We start from the raw sequence: 22,787 nt of genomic DNA, 5'->3' as shown, positions 1-22,787 counted from the left end.
GCAGAAGAGTACTATTCTCCGATGAACAGCTCACCCAGAGAGAACAGTTTTAAATGCTTACTTTATGACCGTGGGAAGATCCATAGGCTTTACATTGGGGGGTGGAGGGAGGGAACGGGTGGACATAGATGCCTATTGTCATGTGGAGAAGTAAACACTAAAATCAATGCAAAAAACAATGATAAGGAAAAGTCCAACCCTTCTTACACACAAGAATTCTGCAAATAGCTGATCCGGAAAAACCTTCCTTATCTGCTTAAAAAAAGTGAGTTATCAAGAAGTACGAGCAGAGGATCTATATTAAAATATTTTGAGGGGAGAAAAAAGAAAGAAATGGAAAAATAAAACTAAATTAAAAACACTTATCAGCAGTGTTGCCATAGAGTAGATAAAAGTTGGAGGAAATCAATAAATTTAAAACATGATAGTTTTAGTATAAAATCCTAGGTACCCACGTTTTTCCTTCATCACTTTGCATGTCACACCTTTGTCTTCTCACTCCCAGTGTGGCTATTAAGAAACCTGTCATGGAGCAGGTTCTTGTAGCTTTGAAGGTGATATAATTTTTCTCTCTGAAAGCCTTGAGAATTTTCTCTGGCTTTGATGATCTTAAATTTCACTCTAATGAGTATGACAGTGTTATTGTGTTTTTTTTAATGTCTCCTGTTAATGCTTTGTTAGCTCTTTAAATCAGTGATCTTACATCTTTTTCTAATTATGGAAAATTTTTAGTCACTATTTCTTCAAATATTTCCTTCTGTGATTCCTACTAAGCTTATACTTCAAAACTTCATGTCTCTTTTCTCTTGTTTTTATTTTTTTACCATATCTATTCTTAACTCTTCTGAAGAAAGTTTCCTGATCTGATCTTTCATCTCACTAATTTATTCTTCAGCTATATCTATTTTGCTGATAAATTCATTTATTGATTCTTAATTTCAACTGTTATATTATTCACACAGTTTGTACTTCTTTATAATTGCCTGTTTCTGCTTCATATACCCAACCCTTTATCTTATCTTGTTAAACATATTTATTATGTATTTTAAATTCTTATGTGTCTGGCCCATTGATTCTGTTTCCTTTAGCACAGAATGTTAAGCATGTGTACCTTGTTTGTATTATTCTTTCCCTCTGTTAGTTCTTATTTCCTTGGGAACATGAGCTACCTAGACAGGTAATGTACACCTGGGAAAGGTAGCTGAAATCCAGACTATAACTTAGACCCCTCGTGATATGTTAACAATGCAGATTTATAGATTTATAATGTCTTCATATCTAATAGGATGATCCTTTCTTATTCATCTTCTAAATCAGGGGTGTCAAAACTGCAGCCCGCAGGCCAACTGCGGTCCGCAATCCATTGTTAGTTGGCCCGCAGCAAATTCCAAAAATATATTTAGTTTACTTAAATAAACCAGGTGAGGCAAGACTACTTCACCTCGAGTGAGTGGCCCGGCTGTTTGTGTATTTTACCGCATATGGTTCTTGGTAAAAAACATTGAAAAAAGTTTGGACACCCCTGTTCTAAATTGTCTTGGCTATTCTGGGCCCATTACTCTTCTGTGAATTGAGAGATTAGTTTGTCAAGTTCTGTGAAAAATCCTCTTGAGATTTTATTGCAATTGCTTTGAATTTATAGGTTAATTTGGAGAATTGCCATCTCATTATATTGAGACCTCTAATCCATTAATATTGTGTAATGTCCCGTAATGATCTTGTTAAACTTTTTGGGGTTAATTCCTAGGTAAGTTGTAGCTATTGCTACTATTGGAAATCACATTTTTTTCTTTTGCTTTTTTTCCACAATAAAAATGCTTTTTTTCCCTGTTCATATAAAACAATAAACACTTATGTGTAAAAATTTGATCATTTTATAAGTATGTAAAGAAGACAGTAAATCCCACCTGAAATCCACTATCCTGAGATTAACGTGGTGGTTATCCTTTCAAGCATTCTTTATACATACTGTATAGGTACACAAACGAATTTATATATATTTTTTCAACAGCACCTTCCCTCTTCACCTGCTCTTCCCATATTATCCCCTTTCCTATTCCCTAGCCACACACTTGTAATATTCATAACCCAGTGTGTGACCTTCAATATTTTCTCCTTGCTCATAAAATTCTATATAGATCCTTGTACTTATACAAATTTTAGGAAGTTGATCATTGTTTTACAAAAATGGGTCATATTATATACTTTTCTGTCTCTTGCTTTTCTCACACTTAGAAGTACCTATGAAAGTTCCTCTAGATGACATCTAGAAAGTCATTTAGTAGGGATCTAATTCATGCTTTTCAATGGCTGTTTCATATTCCATGATACAGAGATATAATCCAATTTAGTAAACAATTTGGTTCAGTTGTATATAATAGAAACTAGTCATTTGAAGTAGAAAGGGATTTGCTGTAGGGAATTTGAGACTTAGAAAATTATTAGAGGGGTCCAAGTAGCGGGGTCTAGGCTGGGCCTCCAGGAATGACCCAGTACTACAGAACCTGCCCAGCAAGGGAACTGCTCCATCATCACAGTCAGAAAGTTGCTATCCTGGCTGCTGGTCCCAGAATCACACCCCTTTAGCTGCAATCTGGGGATCAGGAAGCTACCACCATAACTATTGACTCTAGACCCATACTGTGTCTGTTAGATCTGCATTAGTACCTCTGATTGGTAAACTTCAATCACAATCTAGACCCCTAGCTTCAAGGGAGTCTGGGAAATATATCTTTAGTTCTCCAGCCTCTGCAAAATAGACACACAAGAAAAGGGTGAACTGGAGTGGGAGTGGGCCAATATACCAAATCTGCTGTGAACATTCACTTTGTTTCCACTTTGGGGTCTCCTGTGAACAGTCTTACAGTAAACATACTTGTCACGTGGCCTCATGTGTTTCTAATTCTGTTTCTAAGGAGTAGTGTCCCAGGAATAGAATTTTTGGGTCAAAGGATGTAGGTATTTTTCTTTTGTTGACCTAGAAAAATAACTAAAAGAATTGACTGTTTAGTAATGTAACAATATTGAACAAAACTCACTATTTTATTTTGAACATATTAGACCACAGATATATTAAAATCAAATCAGTAATATTTAGTTAGTTCATTGTAAACAATAAAAAGAGATGTTTTCATATTAGCCAGACACCACACTTGAAAAAATAAGGTAGATCAGACTTTACTGAAATACAGTTATTATGAAAACTGAGATGGCTCTAAAAAGGCCTTTGGCTTGCAATGCTCAGGCAGACCCCCGACAGTGCATTTGCAGCTGGTGTGCCTGAGGACCGCCTTGGTGGCCTCAGACATGGCGTGCCTGCCGGTCTCCCAGGGCGGAGCAGGCGAACCACCGTGGGATCTCTCTGGAGGTCAGGGTGGAGCACTTGGTGTAGAGGGCCAGGGCAGAGGCATAGTCTGAAATGCATTGAACAATATCATTAAGAAAATAATTCACAATGTGCCTCAGGATTATGTATTTTTAATAATAGGTCTTGCCAAATTGCCTTCTAAAAAGGTTGTAACTTTACATTTCTGCAAGCATTGTGTGAAAATTGCTTGCATACATACCACCAGCAATCAGTAATAGGAACTATGGCTTGGTGTGTTTGTGTGTGTGTGTGTTTACTTTTCATTATAGAGAATGTCAAACACACACAAAAGTAAGCAAAATAGTATATGAATTCTCATGCTCCCATCAGCCCGCCTTGACAGTCAACCTATGCTCAATCCTGTCCCATCTACTTCTCCCTTGTTTCATATTATTTTAAAGCAAATTCCAGACACCATATCATTTCATCCATAAATATATTTCTAAAAGATAAAATAAGCACAATAGTATACTCAAAAAATTTAACAATATTTATTCATTAAATATTCAGTCAGCATGTATATTTTGTGTAAAGATTCAAATAAGGTCCACAAATTGCAATTGATTTGTCTGTTATGTCTCTTAATTTATAGTTTCCCCCTCCATTTTTTGTTCCGTACAATTTATTTGTTGCAGGAACTAGGTTGTTAGTGCTGTGAAGTTTCTCACAGTCTGAATTTTGCAGGTTGCATCCCCATGTTATAATAGAATAGTTACCTCATCCGAGTTATTTCCTGTGAATTGGTAGTGGAAGCTGTAGGTTGGGTCACATGTGGGTTTGACCTTTATGGCAAGAATAGTTCATAGATTGGTGTCTGTTCCTCCATCAGGAATCACATAATGTCTGGTTGCCTCTTCCCTTTGTGATGTTAGCAATTATTAATCCTCCGTGTCCAGATCCATTAACATTGCAAAATGATGATAGTCGCGCTCTATCCTTTTTCATTTATGACATAGAATACATCTATAAAGAAAAACTTCTTCATCTCGGATTTTTGGTTACCTGATAATACAGTTCATATACATAAGACAAGAAAAATGCTTGATTCTTTCTAGTTATTTACCAGTTTTCAAAATAATAAATTGGATCACTATCATCCTTCGATTGTGACTTGTTTTTTAGTATCACTGTAAATTCATGGATTAAATTTATTTGATGTATTTCAATCCATTGCAGTTATGATTCTTATTCATGTTTAAAGTGTTCCAGTGGAAGCTTTGCTGTGGCTATTTTTATGTTTGCCAGTGTGATGGGTGTCAAGTAACTTTATATCACTTTTATTTCCCTAATTTCTAGTGAATTTGAGCATATTCACATTTGTTGAGCCTTTTCTGTTTACTCACTAGTGCATTTTTCATTTGTGTCCTTTGCACAATTTTCTGTTCAATTGTTGGTTTTGTCTTACTAATTTTTTAAGGGTGCTTTGTATAGAAAGCAATCCTTTTTGAAAATATCAAGCACAAACATTTTTCCAGACATATTTATTGTTATTAACTTTGTTTTAGTACCTTTTGCCATACCAAAAAAAAAAAAAAAAAGAAAGAAAAGAAAGTACTTGTATATGGTCAAATATGCCCATCTCTTATTTTATAGTTTCTTGGTTCTTCATAAGGAAAGTCTCCCCAAACCATAGATTATACATGTAATCTCCTAAATATTTTTCTTCAAGTTCTAAAATAATTTTTCTTTTACATTTAAATCTTCAATCCATTTGCAATTTATTTTTGAATGTAATATAAGATGGCAGTCCAGTTTTCTTTTGGATAGGTGCCTACTTGTGTTTGCACTTTTAAAAAAATAGTTCCATCTTTTTCCATTTGAACTACTACTTTAGCACACATTTTTAATCGCCACTGTGATATAATTGTCAATTATTTTGTTCTGTTCCACAAATATATTTTTATATATCCTTACCAGTGCTATATTGATTTGAATTCATAAGCTTTATAGTATGACTGATACCTTAGTAAGCCCCCCTATATACACACTCTTTTATTTTATTTTAATAGTTGTATTAGCTGTTTATTCATTGGCATTCTTTATATTATGAACTTTATAATTATTTTATCTAATTCCAAGAAAAACCCTGTTGGAATTATAATTGGAACTACATTAAATGTGTGTATTAAAATCTCTGGCATTAAAAGTTTTATTTTGTCTTTCCTTCCAGGAACGTGATGTGTCTTTCATTTTATTCAAATACTGTTTTGTGTCTTTTAATAGTTTTTTTTTCAATATCTTGTTAAATTTGTTTATAAGTATTTCGATTTTTTGTCACTATCATAATTTGAATAGATTTTAATTAGCACCATGAATGATAATATAAGCATAAGAAAGAACTTGCAAGACAGAATGTCCAGTCACTGCAACTGATAACTGAAGTGAGGGCTTCTTCTCATATCACCAGGAAGATAAGGTGAATATGCATCTTTCCTTATACTATTTAGGCATATCTTTTTTTTATTATTATTATCACAAATATTCTTTATTTATTTTAGTACGTTTGTAAGTTATAATCTACCAAATTGAAGTTTTCTTGAGAAAAACAGCCATATTTTATAATTTCTTTGTTTCTCCTATAATACTAAGAAAATATTGTAAACTTGAAATAATTAAAACAAATTAAACTACTTAGTTATTAAACTTATTAGTTGAATTTAAAAATATGCAATTAAAAGTCCATTAGTATTTAGAGGGAGGGATGTGATACCCTTGAGTTAAAGACATTGACTTTATAAAATAAAAACATTGCTGTGTCATCCAAAAAAAAAGAAACTATTTCTTGAAAACAGTGTAACCAATGGAAAACCAATGTTTCCCTTTTCCCCGGGTTCAATATGCTTAGTTTAAACTTCACTTTCTTTAGCCAGTGGCTACTGGTTAGCATTATATTAGTCAATTAAAATAATAATTGACAGAATGTTGGGATTTGGATTAAGCCCTTTTCTGGGTTGCAGGCAGATGACTTCTCCTTGTATCATCACATGGAGGAAAGAGAGTTATCTAGCTCTATGTCCTTTTCTTAAAAGGCCACTAATCTCATTCATGACCTAACTATCTCTCAAGGGTCCCACTTTCAAATACCATCACATTGGGATTAGGGTTTCAACATTGGAATTTGGCGATACACAAAAATCCAGTCCACTGTAATGACACTAAGCATTTTCAAGAATTGAAAGCAAATAGAACAATATACACGTGTATCACTGATTGAACCTCTCAAACACACTCTTTGCCCCTATCTACTAAAATATAATATACACATAATCTATGGCCCAACAATTCCACATCTGCTATATACCCCAAAAGTAGTACAAAGTATGCTTACCAAAAAATATTCAAAATATCATACATCATAGTTATTAATAATAGCCAAAAACTGGAAAAAAAAATCCATTCAACGATACAATGGATAAATTATGGTATGATCACACCATGAATTAATATGCAGCATTAAAAACGAATAATCTATAAATGTAGACAGCTGTATGGTTAGATCTCTCAAATGCAGCAGAGCAAAATAACTCAAACACTAAAGTATATAAATTTATATAAAGTTCAAAAGTAGGTGTAATAAGTGTATTATTAAAGAAATCAGAAGAGTAGTTATTCTGATGGGTGTGGAGATTAGAAAGGAGCTCACCAGACTTCTGGAATACTGATAATGTTTCTAAATTTGGGTACTGTTTACATTAATAGTTTCTGAAAATTCAGCAAGCTGTACACTCACAATATATGTGGTTTTCTATATTGACACTATGCGTGTTGTGCTTCAATGATTTCTTTTTAAACTTAAGTTATAAGATCTCCAGGTGGTAACAAAGTGGTCTTTGATTGAATAATTCATGTATAAGCCATAAATATGTATTTATCTTAAATTGCAGAAGTAAATATCTGTTCAAATAAGATTTATTAATCATGTATTTTAGAGCTCTGAGGTGAAGGACAGAAAAATCTATTACAAAGGCTAAAACTACACATTCAACAACTATTTTAAAAATATTTCTTGCATTTCTAAAAACAATGCATACCTATTCAATAATAGTAATAATAATGATAATAATAATAGTAGTGGTAGTAATGATTAGTATGTATTAAGCACTAATATTTGGTTGGTATTATATTATGTTCTTTATATCAATTAGCTCATTTAATTCTCAAAAGGAGTCAACAGAGCTGACATTAACGATTTTTTATCATAAAAACTATATTTGAGGTAACATGCTACCAAAAAATTCTTATAAGCTGGAATTAAATGTTCCACTTGTATGTTCCATTTAACTGAGCATGTTGGTGAGGTGTTCATGGTGTAAATTTATGGTATAAACTGATTATTTGGTTGTTTCTAGGGACATGCTCCAGTATTTCTGAACTGCATCAAAGTGGGGCGTGTTTTCCATACATGAAGTACAAGAAGTGAATTAATTAGGTGAAAAGGTTGCAATGGTAGCCCACCTCTAAGAAGACTTTGAATGTTACCTACCTACTAGTATCCTTTCTCTTTTATTGAGTATGAAATGAACTTCTCAACATATGTCTAAGAGAATATGACAAAAGGGATAGGACATCACTTCTGCAAGTAGACTGTGGCTTCCATCTTGGGTGCACAATAGTCCTTTCTTACTCTTTCTAAGCTTGTTTACCCTAGGGATGTCCGATTCTATATCATGAGGTGTCCAGGTCAAAGAGTCCATAGGGCGAGGGAACAAGGCTTGCCAAAAACACAGAATGGATGTGAACTCCGACCACCACCCACTTCTGATGAAACCACAGCCCCAAGTAACAACTTGCCTTGTAACCACATGGAAGAACTATGGCAAAGACACTCAGCTAAGCTGCACTTAGATTTTTGACACTATCTCACAGAAACTGAGATAGCAAAGTTTTTCTGGTAATTTGTTATATAATAACAAATAAGTATACAGACTTTGATACTAATGAGTGGCAGTAACAAACTCCTGAAATATGGAAGTGGCTTTGTGACAGGGCAATGAGCTTTCAAGAAAATTTTGCAAAAAGCAAAATGCCTAGAACATAAAATGGAAGTTTTATGTTCCATTTTATAGACTTGAAGAAGTTGCTGGTGGAGGAGACTTAAAGGAGAGTGACACATGTCTCACTGAAATGGTAGAAAGGAGGATTCTTGTTATGTAGCAGCATAACAGTTAAACGGAGTATAGCAAATGCACCTAATGAAGTGGGTATTAGTTTTGATTCTCAGCCTCTTCAGATGGTATTTGATACTAAAACAAACAATAAAACAAAGACTTCCAAGCAAATCCAGGACCCTGATTTCACCTGGACTTGGTTTCAGGCCTGCAGTGTTGACAGGGTGGGGCAAGTATCCTATTTTCATTTTAAGGCTTCCTCCTCATGTACTTTTAACCTTGTTCTCCTATTGCCATTTCTTTGTGCCACTGCATTACTCATGAGACTCTTCTTTGCATTATTATCCTCACACCCCGCTGTCAGTAAGTTGAGATCTAATGATTATGGAAGGGGACAAGTCCTCAGATCTGCTGTTGATGAGCAGGAGATTCAGGAGTGCTGATGAGATAGTCCCAGTCAAAGCCCCAAAACCCCCATACACGGTGGCAGAGAAGCAGCGCTGGCAGTGGCTGCTTGTTGTTTGTTGCTCCATTTAGGCATATCTTGATGACAGATAGGGGGAGGGATCAGATGAGTACTCCTTGGAAAACCTACAAAGAAGAATCAGGAATGTTGCAATTTCAGCCAAGCTTCTAATTTCAGACCTCAGTTCTTGTGAGGGCTCTTGACTTAACTAGACAGTTTTTCCAGTGGGTCGTGGACGTGTAGGAGACCATTATAAAACATGCTGGGATAATCCAGAGCAACAATTTCCCAAAGAAGAATTTCTTCTGTTTTTTTTTTTCTTTCCTCTTAGAAATTTCATTTTATTGTTAGGATATAGTTTGGCTGTTTTGTTTTTGCAATGAATATCTAGTTGTTTATTTCCACAGGTAAGTAATACAATAAAAATGCTCATTCGTTCCCTTTGTGTATTCACAAATAATGGGAAAAATTTTAGCTCAGAGGAGGCTGGAGTATTGAATTTGGCGTGGCATGATTGAGTAACTAAGTGATATTCTACAGAATAATAGTTACCTTTTGTGGAACAATTATTATGTGTCAAGCACTCTGTTAATATGCTTTATGGTGCATCTTCTCATTCAAACTTCAAAACAATCCTGTGAATTGAACAGGGTTTATTTCTTTTGTATCTCATTTTTAACAATTAGGAAATGAAGGCCCAGAAGAATTCAAGTTACTTGTCCAAGGTCACACAACTAGTTAATGACAAAGCTTCAGTACAAATTAAGTTGTTGACTCAGGAGACCTTTCCACTACACCGTGTTTCTTCCACACAAAAAATATAAGGTAGAAATGTATGACTCCCACTAACTTCCATTTCCTCTTCTGCAAAACAATGAATTTTTAATAGATGATATTATCTGGCTGTATATTCTCATTATGCCGAAAATTGAGTTTACAGAATATATAAAGAATGGGTCTTACATAGAAAATATCCCTATATTTGCTTTACACGATAGATTTCTTACCCATAATTTTCACTTGCTCATTTTGTCCTTAAATGTGGTATTTGCTGTGCTGGGTTTTTATAGTACTTCCTTCTCTGGTCTCTAAGATAAACCTCTACAATGTGGTTTGGGGGTGGAAGAGCAAATAGAAAGGCTATAGGTTATTAGCAGTAGAACATGAGGAAGAATGATAGCTAAAATGTGAAATAATAGAATGGGATCAGTTCATATTTAAACCATTGTTGCTGTGTTTTCACACTATGTAAAACAGTGGATTTAAGTGTTCTGCAGTCTCACGTGAAATCCCAATGCATGAAATAGAGAAAAGCAGAGCAGCTCTGGACAAGGAGCAGGGGGTCGTCTGGGGGCCTGGCCCCAGTCCCCTACCCCATCCACACCAATCATCTTCTTGGATCCTGGGGTTCTGCAGCTGGAAATCATTGATTTAGATCTTAAACTTGTTTCTTACATAATAATAACCGCAGGAACTTTAAAATAACATTTTGGACTAAATTTTAAAACTATTAGTATAATAAGTGATCTAATAAAAACAGTACTTTCCTGTAAGATGCTTAAGAAATTTTCAACAGAGTTACTTGGGGGATTGCAGGGAGTGGTCGAGGGGGAGATGACACTTACATTTTACTTCCTACCTTTTGTATTGTTTCTTCCTCTCGTCCCCTTCTCCCCCTCCACCTCCCCACTTCTGTCTCTTGTCTCGGTCTCCTCCTTCTTCTGACAATTAGAATGTATGACTTAGGGTTAAACAATGAATTTAAACATTTTTCTAGAATTTGGAATTATATTTTCATTAGTGGATTTGTAGTCAAATATTTTCCCCCAAAAGATTTTTTCAATTATGTAATGATAATGCATCCAAAAATAGGATTTAAAGTACAGAAAATCAATTTATAGTAAATATTTACAGGAACAAATCCACAAACATTCTGGAGCTCAGTATGTCTGTATTTTCCTCTGTCGATGCATCTGGTTGAAGCACTGGCGTTTACACAAAGCCTTTAGAACTGAAGAGCACAGTTAAAGGAAGCACAGTTGATTTCCAAACGGTTCTTTCTGCTTTGGAATTTACCTAAGCTATAAGTAGTTCTCAGTTCCGGTCCCAGATCAGAATTCCTGGGGAATTAAAAAGAAAAAATCATTCCCCTGGCCCCACCCTAGACCAACTGAATCCATTTCTGGGGTTGGCACTCAGGCATAAGGATTTTAAAAAACCTCTAAAGGTGAATCCAACATGCAGCCATACTTTAAAAACCTTAATCCACCAATGCTGATCTAGGTGGATTTAACACATTCATAAACTCAGGTGAGCGATTTATTATTCAACACGGTGAGAGATTAATGACTTGTGGCATTGTTAGCTTGTCTTCCTTCCCTTTCCTTCTCCTTTGGCTTTCCTGACAAAGACCCAGCAGTGAAGGGGGCCAGGCCAGAGAAGGGATTCAGAGAAAGGAAGGAAATGCAGAGGATGTAGGCCAGGGCTCGCAGATTAAACTTCCCAGGGAGGCAGTAAAAATAAACAGGCACCCCTCTCCCCAAAAGCAAAGGAATATTTTCTACAAATAGTGTCTTGCTTTGGGGCCATGGGACTAAATTGCATTATTTCAGGATGTGTAAAGGAACAAATAGACACGGTTCTGTCACATTTCTTTATCTTGGCAAACCAAACATTATGTGCTGGGTTTGTGTGTTTGGACCATGGTATTTTTCAGGTTAATGGATATATTTCTGAAAACTTTGTGCAAACCCGCTTGATCTCTCTAGTCACTAGCCAGAGTTTAGAAGGACTGGTGTGGTCTAACCCTCATTAACTCTCGAAATAACCAGCCAGCGTTCCCATATAGGATAGGACTCCACACTAAGGAGAAATTTTGGAAGTGAAATAAAATGGACATAATATGGCAGGATATAAAAATCAATAAATGAAAAACATCAGTTGTACTTCTATATACCAGCAATGAACAATCTGAAAAGGAAATTAAGAAAACAAATTCCATTTTTGATAGTATCAAAAAGAATAAAGTACTTAGAAATAAATTTAACCAAGAAGCTGAAAGACTTTTACCCTGAAAACTACAAAACATTGCTAAAAGAAATTGAAGACCTAAATAAATGAGAAGACATGCTGTGTTTGCAGACAAGAAGACCTTTAATTGTTAAGATGACAATACTACCCAAATCCATCTACAGGTTCAACGCAATCTCTATCAAAATCCCAATACCAGTTTTTGCAGAAATAGAAAAACACCATCCTGAAATCCATGTGAAATCTCAAGGGACCACCTCCGCCCCCCCCCCAACAAGGAGTCAAAACAATATCAAAAATGATACACAACGTTGGAGGTCTCACACTTCTTGATTTTAAAACTTAACTATGAAGCTACAGTAATAAAAACAGCACGATCCTAGCATAAGAGCAGACATATATAGCAAAGGACTAGCATAAACAATCCAGAAATTAACCCTTGCATATATGGTCAATTGATTTTTGACAAGGGCGCCAAGACCATTCAGTGGGGAAAGACAGTCTTTTGAACAATTGGTGCTGAGAAAACCAGATATCCACATACAAAAAAATGAAATTGTGCTCTTCCCTTACACCACATACAAAAATTAACTCAAAATGGACAAAGACCTAAAAGTAAAATCTGAAACTATAAAATACTTACAAGAATACAATGGAGGAAATCTTCGTGACCTTGGTTTGGCAATAGTTTGAGTATGATACTAATATCACAAGCAATAAAAGAAAAAAATATGTTAATTGAATCTCATCAAAATTTAAAACATTTGTGCATCAAAGGACACATCAACAGAGTGAAAAGGCAATCCATGGAATGAGAGAAAATATTTGTAAATAATTGACAAAGAATTATGCAGAATATATAAAGAACCCCTACAATTTAGTGACAACACCCCTAATAATCCAATTAAAAAGTGGGCAAAAGAATTCAGAAGAAGAAGACATACAAATGGTCAATAAGTACATGAAAAGATGTACAACATCATTAGTCATCAGGGAAATGCAAATCAAACCACAATGGGACATACTTCGCACCTGCTAAGATGGCTATTAAAAAAAAAAAAAAGTAAAATGTTGATGAGAGACTTCCAGTTTCCAGTCTGGCTTGTGAGAAGTTTGGAAATCTTCATCCTAACAAATAAAAAGCAGAATAAACAAAAATCAACAACTCAGATCTGTGAGAGAAATGACCTCACAGGGCAAACTGCACTTCCAATATTGGAGAGACAGGTGGATACAGAGAATCACAATTTATGGGAGCAGAAACACAGGAGCAGAAATCTCTACAGGAGCCAGTGCCGGTAACAGGAGCCAGTGAACTGTAACTGACAAATTGTTGGAAGCTCAGTGTGGACAACTCTGACAGTTGAAAACTTCAGGGGGACCCATACACCGAGGTGGGAGGAGCCCACAATTTTGTGAGGTTTACCTCCATTAGCTCAATTTGGTTCTCACAGTGAATACCAGAGTAAAGGACCAGGGCAATAAATAGAAAACAGTAACAAATATGGTAGCTATTAATGCAAATATATCAACAATCACTTCAAACATCAGTGGTCTAAATGCAACAAATTAAAAGACAGAGATTATCAGAGTAGATGAAAAAATAAGACCCAATTATATGTTGTCTACAAGAAACCCACTTTAAATATAATGACACATAAATTCAAAGTAAATGGTTGGAGAAAGATATACTATATTAATAAAAAAAATAAGTAGTTATATTAATTTCAGGCAAAGCAGACTTCAGAGCAATTAAAGTTATCAGGGATAAAGAGGGCCATTACATAATGATGAAGGGGGTCAATTCTCCAAGAAGACATAACAATCCTTAACATGTATGCACCTAACAATAGAGGAACAAAACACATGAGGCAACAACTGATAGAACTTCAAGGAGAAATAGAGGAATCCACTGTCGTGTTTCCCTGAAAATAATACTTAGCCGGACAATCAGCTCTAATGCGTCTTTTGGAGCAAAAATTAATATATTACCCGGTATTATGTTATATTACACTATAAGTAAAATAAGACCGGGTCTTATATTAATTTTTGCTCCAAAAGACACATTAGAGCTGATTATCTGGCTAAGTCTTATTTTCGGGGAAACAGGGTAGTGGAGTAGGAGGCTTCATCACCCCTGGGTCTGGTTAGCCGGGCAGCAGAGTTGGGTGGGAAACCCTGATCTAAACCCTCCAGAGACGATCTCTAATCTTAGGGGTCTCGCTTTGCCTTCTATAGCCTCTTCGCCCCTTCTCCCTGCTTCTTGCTTCTGATTGCCTTGATCTGATTGCCTCAGCTAAGCAGACATATATCATACTTGCATAACGTTTAAGCGTTTATAGTAACAATGTTAGGCACTGTCCTATATCTCACTGAAACTTCACATTCCTATTAGGCACTTAGATTTCCCCATTTTAGAGATAAGAAAACTGAGTAAGAGATCGTAAGTAACTTGCCCAACGTTTTGCAGCTAGAAAGTAAGGGGTGGTGTTCTCGCCTCCAGAACCCGCATTTCTAAGGACTATGTCATCCTGCCTATACGATTTCGTTATTTCTTCATTTACTGAAAATTGCATGTTAATCTTAATAATTTTGAAAGTGAACGAGTTAGGTTTTTCATGATACTTTGTCCAAAAAACGAAATTGTATTCATTTGGGAGATGTATTCGATTATTCGTTGTTTTTGACAGCCACATAAAAAAAAATTAATTTAAAAGTCTACAGTTTTCCCAGTTTGTGGTCTTATTTTGTCCTGTATCGAATGGTCTTCCAGGGGAAAATACAACAACAAAAAATCGAGAAAACACCCTGACCACCACCACCACCACCATCAGTCTGGTGTACGAGGAGGAGTTGGGGCGTTGCCGGGAAAGGAGGTGGATCCGCCTCGGGCACCGGGTTCTGCTGGGGATTCTCCGCGCGGAACTCCGGGGAGGAGCGCGGGTGGGCGTGGCGGGAAGGACCGCAGGTCCATTCCCTGAGCGCTATGCAAATGACATGCAAATCAGCGCATGTGAGCCGGCGTCCGCAGTTTGAGTCCCGGCCGGGAGCGCTGCGTTCTCAGTCGCTCTCCTCCACGCGCGTTCGCTCCTGACTCCCACTTGCTCGCTCTCGCTGGGCCGCTCATCCCCGTCCCACTCCGTCGGGCCCCGGACGCTCCTCACCGCTTCCCGGCACCGCCAGGTCGGCAGCCGGCGGCGGAGCGACCTTGCCCCCGCGCTGCGCGCCCTCCGCCGGGACGCTCCCTCCGAGCGCTGTGCCTTCGCTCCCGGGCCGCCTTCGCTGCGCGGGTGAGTGAGCCCGCCCCACGCTTTTGTCCCGGCGCGGCTCCTGGGAGTCACGCTCCGAGGGTGGGGGTCGGAGGTCGGGACCTCCCTTGGAAGCCTACCCCGACTCCTCTGTGGGAGAGGGGTTCCTACGTGCAGCAAGGAGTTGGGCCAGGGGGCGCGTGAGGGGACGACTCCAGGACTCCAGCAGCCCGGGTTTTCTTTGGGGAGGTGAGGTGCTTTGGGGACAGTGGTGCGGGTGTGTCTCTTAGCGTCATCCGAGGTACGTGCCTTTGATTCGAGGGGTGCGAATTGCCGCTAGCCCCCAAAGAAGAGAGGTGGGCTCATCTTCCAGCTCCCCAACCCCTGGCAGAAGGACTCCGTGATGACGGCCGCGGGGGCAGGGTGCCACGTGAAAGGTCCTCCCAGCCCAAAAGTGAGAGCCGGAAGGTAGGGCAGCGAAGGCGGCCGCGAAGCCCCAGGCAAAGCTGGGGCGTCGGGCTCTCACTCCCTGCTCCTCATTCAGGCTCCTCGCCTGCTCTGCTTCCTTCGCTTCAACGGGGGGTTCCATGGTTGAAGGACCCTTGTTTGCAGTCATTGCGGTTGATAAGTTTTGGATAAACTAGTCCCAGTGTTAGCTGTCCGCGGTGGAGGTAGAACTCCTCCCCAGAACTTGTGCTGCTGTCATCCCTCAAGAGCCAAAGGACGGGATGTAGGAGTGGTATTGTAGATGCGAAGAATGGCTGATGGGGAGAGGTCTTCTAGGACTGTTTTGTTTGGATGGGGGATGCACCCTCTATATCGTAACCTGAAGGAGGAAGAGCCCGCTCCTTTGAGGCCTGGAGGGGTTAAAAGTAGCTGTGAGATTCAGGGAGCTGGATGAGGGTGGGGGTTCACCCGGGCCGTGGGCACAGTGCCAGCCCTCAGGCCACTGTTTTTCACCATTCCTCTCTCCAAGTGCAAAGATCAGAGTGCGTGCCATGCCCCACCTCTCTAGCCTTCGCGAACCTGCTCTGGAGCTGCCTCCCCCTTCCCAGCGGGGCTGTAGGTTCTTCCCTGTCTGTTAACGCAATCCTTTTGTCAAAATGCACAACTTGTGAATATATTATTTCCAAATGGGGGGCTTGAGGGGACATTTGGTGAACCCCTCACTCCTCAAAGCCTGTGGAATCCACAATGCAAGTCTCTGGGGGAAGTGTAGGTGCTTCTGGCAACCTTATTGGGTTCTTAAAAGGTATTTCGGATTCTAGTAAAATAGTTGTTTTTCTCATTTTCTTTTCCTCTTCCCTCCTATCTCTTATTTTCTCTTAAATTCTTAACCTCCTTCCCTCTGTGACCCTGTCTAGTCTCTGTCCCTGCCCTGCACACTTTGGGACTGTGGAGGGTGACACTGCTGGCCCCACAGTACCCTAGACCATCGTGGTGCTCAGAGTGAGGTTGACCCTTTGTCTCCCACCACAGTGGGCCAAGAGCCTTAGCCAGAGCAGGTGGGAGCCTGGGCAGTTGGCCCCGGGTGGGGAGTGTCTGGATCTGGATTGGGTAGTGGGCATTCTGGGGACTTGCATAAGGCCTTTTCATCAGGACGTGCATTCGTTCCCCTCATTCAGTGACACAAAAGGATGCTGGTCCTCCCACCGCTAGGCGTGAGCTTGGAGAACCACTCCGCAGTGGTGAAGGATTTGTGTGTTTAGTTTCTTTTGTGCATAACCTGCTAGCTGAGGAGCAGGGTAGCTGGGACATTGGAGTCGTTCACTTTGTATGAAGTTTGCTGACCCTCTCATCAGGAGACTTTCCCCAGGGGCCAGATCTTGGGGGACATGTACAGAGCAGACGAGGCCCTTGGGAAGTTCCTGGTCTAATTAGTCAGGCCAGGTGGACCCACCCGCTGCCTGGACCTCAGACAGACAGGTGCAGTCACTACAGGGCAGGGGCCCCCGACTAGCAGTTTCAGGGGAGTCTGCTGGGAAGGCTTCTCAGGAAAGGAGGTGGCCCCAGATGGTGCTGAAGGGAGAGGAGCCCATGCAGTGCCAAAGGTGAGGGAGGGGTCTTGATCCTGGCTGGGGAGGTCTTCGCCAGCCTCAGAAGAATAGATTGTGAATGCTCTGGAGTCACCATGTACTCACTGCCTACAAGAATGACCCCTATTTCCCCCCAAAATATGAGTCTAGAGTCTTTGAAACAGAACTAGTTGGTTTATTGGCTCTTTGCGTTTAAAGAGGGTCAGGAGGTGGCAATCTGAGAATGCAGTCCTGTCTGGGGGTAAGGGTTCAGAGACCCCATGAACACGTGGAGTTTTATTTAGTATTTTTCTGAGAACAACATTTCTTGGTATTCTGGAAATATACTCAAAGGCCACTTGAAAGCCCAACTGCCCTTCTCCCAGTTCAAAGCACACAGGTTGGAAAATTGTTCATTCTTAAAAGTTTCCAGTTCTATCCTTTCTGTAAATGTAATGACATTATAAAGCAACCTTTAGACAGTAATCTTACTGAACAGAAGACATTGTCCTTGCCCAGTTTGACTATTGAGTCATTTTCCTCTGACTAACAGAAGGTGCACCCAGAGAACCCGAGGAAGGACCATTTCCATGGAAAACAAACAGTTGGACACGGGTTGCAGGTGGGCTCAGAATCAAGGAACCACCCTGCCAGTAATCCAGAGTAAGGACATCGCAGATGTCACTGGGATGGTCTCTGTGCCCTGTGACTTCTGTCCTTTCCCTTTACTCTACCTTCGTGCCCCACAGGCACAGAAAGATGAATGTGCTGGCCTGGGGTCTGCTGGAGCCAGTCCCTTCTTCCACCTGTGCCATTCCACAGATGAATTCTCTGTCTCATTATTGAGTTTTGGTTTCATGCTTTTTCGTTTTAATCCAAAAGGTTGAGCAAATGCAGTTTTCCTTACAATCTCAAGTGGGTGGACCTTGGTGCTTGACCTGAGACCAACAGATGCATCCCTCCTGCCTTGCTGTATCACCTGGTGTACCCGGGCTGCAGCCCTTGCTAAATGGACAGTGGCAGCCAGCCCAGTGGGGCTGAGGCAGGAGGAGGGCCAGTAAGACTTGCTCCCTGTTTATAGCTGGTGGCATGGGGATAAGGCTGGATTTCCAGATGCTCACTCCACCTTCTTTTCATTGCCCTCCTGCTCAGTGTCCCTCGGTGTCTAAGAATACTCACAATGGGCACCCCACTAGAGAGCTGTGGGAATTTTCCATGTAGATCCGGCTTCTGGAGTTTCCCATTGTCCCCATCCCCCACTGTTGGTACTTCTGTCCCCCTTTCTCTTCTCCCCTTTTCTCTTGGGTCCTGAGTACAGAGCCCTCTGGAGACAAAGGGAAAAAGGATGAGGAGAGGATTTCCTTTTCTTTCAGATCTGCGTCTTGATTCCCCACCCCCGCCCGGCTCTGGGCCCCAGGTCTGTTGCTAATTTGTTAATGCGGGACTTCACGAGTTATTTCTCATAATCTTGTGGGAACCAAACCCCTATGGTTTTGAGTTGTCATAGTTGAGGATGCTGTTTATTTTTTGTTTTCAGAGATTGAGGTTTCTAGTAGAGAGTAGCTCTCCTTCAGATTTCTGGCAGGAGGAAGCAGCACGAGGGTGGAATGTGGTCTTTGGTGTTCAACTTGGGTTCAGAGCCATCCCGGTCACTGATTGGCTAGATGTTCATGCGCATGTTTTTAACCTCTCTGAGTGACTTCAGTTTCCTGATCTGACAATGAGGGTGGTTATAAAAATTAAATGAATATGCAAATATAAAGAGACACAAAAGAAGGAATCGCTATTGCCTTACGTACCAAGTAATGTTCTCTGTGCTTATGGAATGACCTATCCATCAGCCGACAAGCATTAATTATGGACCTGCTCTCTGTGTAGCCCTGTGGAGGATTGTGAAATAAAGGCAGTAAGCTCAAGAGACTCGAAGTCTATATGGGGAAACCGCTAACACATGAAGTCATTAGAAAACAGGGCCAGGTTCTGTGGTACAGACTCAATTAGGGGACTGATGGGTGGCAAGAAATTCAGGGGCTGGAGTGGTGAGGAAAGGCCTCAGAGATGAGGAGGTCCCTGAAGGGAGGGGGCCCTGGCAGAGAGAGGAAGGCGGGAGCACTTGGCTCCCGTGTTCAGAACTCTTACCTCTTCCTTTGTTGGAACCTTTGACCTGGTGGTGAGTTCTCAACCATGCAAGCCTGCTTGTCCTGAGATTTATTTGGGGGGTGGTTTTCATTCCGGCTCGTTTTCCCTCTGCTGCCTAGGCTATTCCTGGAACAATTTTGTTTTGACTTTGTACTGGATCAAAAAGAATGAGAAGCAAATCTGCAGCAAACATGAAAGCCCAGGCCCATGGAAGACTTTTGGGTTCCCAGAGCTTTTTGTTCTTCCCTCATGCTTCATTTATTGTAGCTCATTTCCCGGTTCTGGAATGGCAGGCGTTAGGGCTACAGGAAACCAGTCCACCTGACACTTGCATTATACTGAGGTGGAAACCAGGTCTACGAGGCCAAATGATTAAGGGCAGAACTGGAAACAGCCAGAATTCTTATCACCCCACCCTGATAGAGGATGGTGATGGGGCTGGAAGGCCTGACCTGGGCCAGAGGAATGGAAGCACGTTGGTTCCATCACAAGTTCCACCTGGTTCTCCAGAGCCCCTGAAGTTTGTCCTCTTTAGTCTAACGGTTCATGGGCAGCCGGGGTGAATGTTCCTCTGTCTGGCCTGACTCTGTGATCACTGCCATTGTCTGACTCCAGGTACCATGCATCTGTCCATACAAATTCCACCGACCTCCAAGTCCTTGCCTCTATCCCACTTAATATCCAGACTTACGATCTGTGGCAGACACTGTATTCGGGGTCTGCCTTGACTCTGGAATACAGCATCCTTCTCAGGGATTCTCACCCTCATGAACAGTTCGAGGCGCTGGCCGTCTCCACTGACCTTGGCAGGAGCGCCCTTCTCCTTTTCTAGGACTAGGCTAGATGGAGTGTCCTCCGAGGCTGTGTGAAAACCCAGGAAGAGGCCATGGTTTGCAGTCAGGTGTCGGTGTGTGCCTCTGTAAGTGGAGAGAGGAGCCGCTTCGCTACCTACCTGAGGAGGCTGTGGGCAGATGAACAAGTGCTCGCCCACCTTAGTCGTAAGGCGTGGTGTCCCACTACGCCATGAACTCTCGAGGGCAAAGGCCATGGTTCTCCTCTGTGTCCTTACACTTAGCTCAGTGCTGAAACACCACAGGTGCTCAGACATGGTGGTCAAAGGACTGGCTACTGGGGTGAATGGAAGTGCTCCACAGAAGCTTCTAAGGGTTTTCCCATCTGCTGTTCCGTAAGAAGGTGCTTTCCACTCATCTGTTGCACTTCTCCAATTGTCTTCTTTGTGCTTAGGTGTAACCATTCTAATTTTCCTTCTGAACTTTATGCATTTCCTGCTAGGTCCTAAGCCTATTCACACAATGTGCCCAAAACGGACCTATTCCTACCCTTCGCCATTATCCAAGTTAAGTTCCCATTTGCTATTTTTGTATTATTATAGCATCAATAGCGTGATCATTTTTCCTAGTGACGTGGTTGCTAACCTTGTGGAAATGAGCATATTAATGAGGAGGCAGCAGGTTGTCTCAGAGTGTGTCTGGAGGACCTTAGTCCTTACCCTAGAACTTGCCTCTTATTACGACCAGAAGCTGCTGTCTTTGCAGGGGATCCTCCTGGTGGGTATAATACAGTTAACGGCAATGGCTACCGATTTTCCCCTTCCTGTTTCAACCAGTGGTGTGGTAGGGAGTTCTCGGGCTCTCTGTAGTGATCAGGCAGCCGCCTAGGGCAGCAGCGGGTGGTAGATAACCACAGCTGCTCAGCACCTCCTCTTCCTGTGGGCGGTCTGGTTACCCCAGACGGAGAAAGCCTTGGCTGTACGTTGGTATTGCTGTGGCTCCTGACCAGGCCTTCGCTGTCACACCCTGAACTATTAACGGTGGCCTCTCCTTGGCACAGATACATTTTTACACCTGATTGCTTTGTTCATCGTAAAGCACAGTCTAACAGTGTCACTCCACCTTTAGAAACCTGCAGTGGCTCCCTGCTTCTCACAGGAAACCCAAGGGCCTCCATAATCTGACCTCCAAACCAACAAGACTTGTTCATTTCTTGTCCGTGAACCCCACTTACACTCTCCTGTCTCTGACTTTGACGATGAGTTTATCCTTTCATGGAACAGTGTTCACTTGTTTCTTTGACTGGAAGTCCTTCTATCCTTAAAGATTTGTTCAGCGGATGAATTAAATTCCTGATACCTGTCAGGCACTGTCCCATAAGGGAGGCTGCCTTCAACCTCCTCAGCTTCAAGTTCTCTTTCACATTTGAATGTCTGTAGCAATTCGTCCCTGTAAAATTCTTTTGATGGTGATGAGTCATGTATTATTATGGAATGTTTATATCTTTTGTTTAGTTGGTTGTTTTTTTTTTCCATGCTGAAATTTTTATATCTACAACTATGTTGAAAAAACTTCAAGGGCAGGATATACCTAATGCTTTTATTTCCTCAGAGCAATGGTTCCAAAACCCAAAACTGGCTGATAACAAAACCCCGTTGGGAGCCTTTTTGCAAAATAATCCATGCCTCCCCAGCACCTGGGAGGGCTCAGGGAATTTTTAATTTTACAAAGCTCCCCAGGTGTTTCCAGTGTCAGCCAGATTTTGGAATTCTTGGTTGCTTTTCCACTAATTATTTGTTTGATTTGTATATTAGGAAGAATTATTCAAAATTAACAGAAAACAATTCAGGCTAGTGGAAGAGAAAAAAAGGTAATAGTTGTATAGTAACAGGAGATGGATTCCAAGTTCCCGTAGGTTATAAGATTCATATCACTTTATAGTTTCTTAGGAAAAAAGCACATCCTTTAATATATACAATTTTAGAAATAGAAACATTTCTAAATTATATATTTTTATACATAAAATTGTATACCACCTTCTTCATTATTATCAGAATCAAAATATTATCCTTCTGAACTGTGTTTGTCTATCAGAGTCACACATGATTTCAAGATGAAATGCTGTTTTTCATAATCTGTGTTCATGATTTTTTAATTCCTTGAATTCATCCTTAAATTCCTGGGATAAACTTGGTCATAATGTGTAGTTTAAAAAGAACTTGGTCATGATGTGTAGTTTTGGCTTTGATTTTCTAATAGTTCATTGTTGTTGTTTTTTTCATTTATGGTCATGAGTGATATCAAACTATTAATTACCTTTCTTTCCTTGGACAGTTTTGTATGTGCCCACGATTTTGACATATTTAGCACCTTTAGTATTGACAGAGTAATTGAGAGGAATATTAAAGTATATCAGGGTTTTAGCTACATTTCCTTTAGGTTAAACTTAATAGTTTTTTGTTGTTTTCTTTTCTGTAAGTAAATAATATTGCTAAAAGTTAAATATCTTCTGAAAGTTAACTGAAGGATTTTAAAAAAGTTATTGTTCAGTATCCCACGATGATCTGTTGCACATAAATCAATCACACCTGCTTTTCCTAGCTTTGAAGCATCTGTGCTTTAT

This window comes from Rhinolophus ferrumequinum, chromosome 2 (assembly GCF_004115265.2).
Source record: "Rhinolophus ferrumequinum isolate MPI-CBG mRhiFer1 chromosome 2, mRhiFer1_v1.p, whole genome shotgun sequence".
Lineage (NCBI taxonomy): Eukaryota > Metazoa > Chordata > Mammalia > Chiroptera > Rhinolophidae > Rhinolophus > Rhinolophus ferrumequinum.
This window is presented reverse-complemented; position numbering follows the sequence as displayed.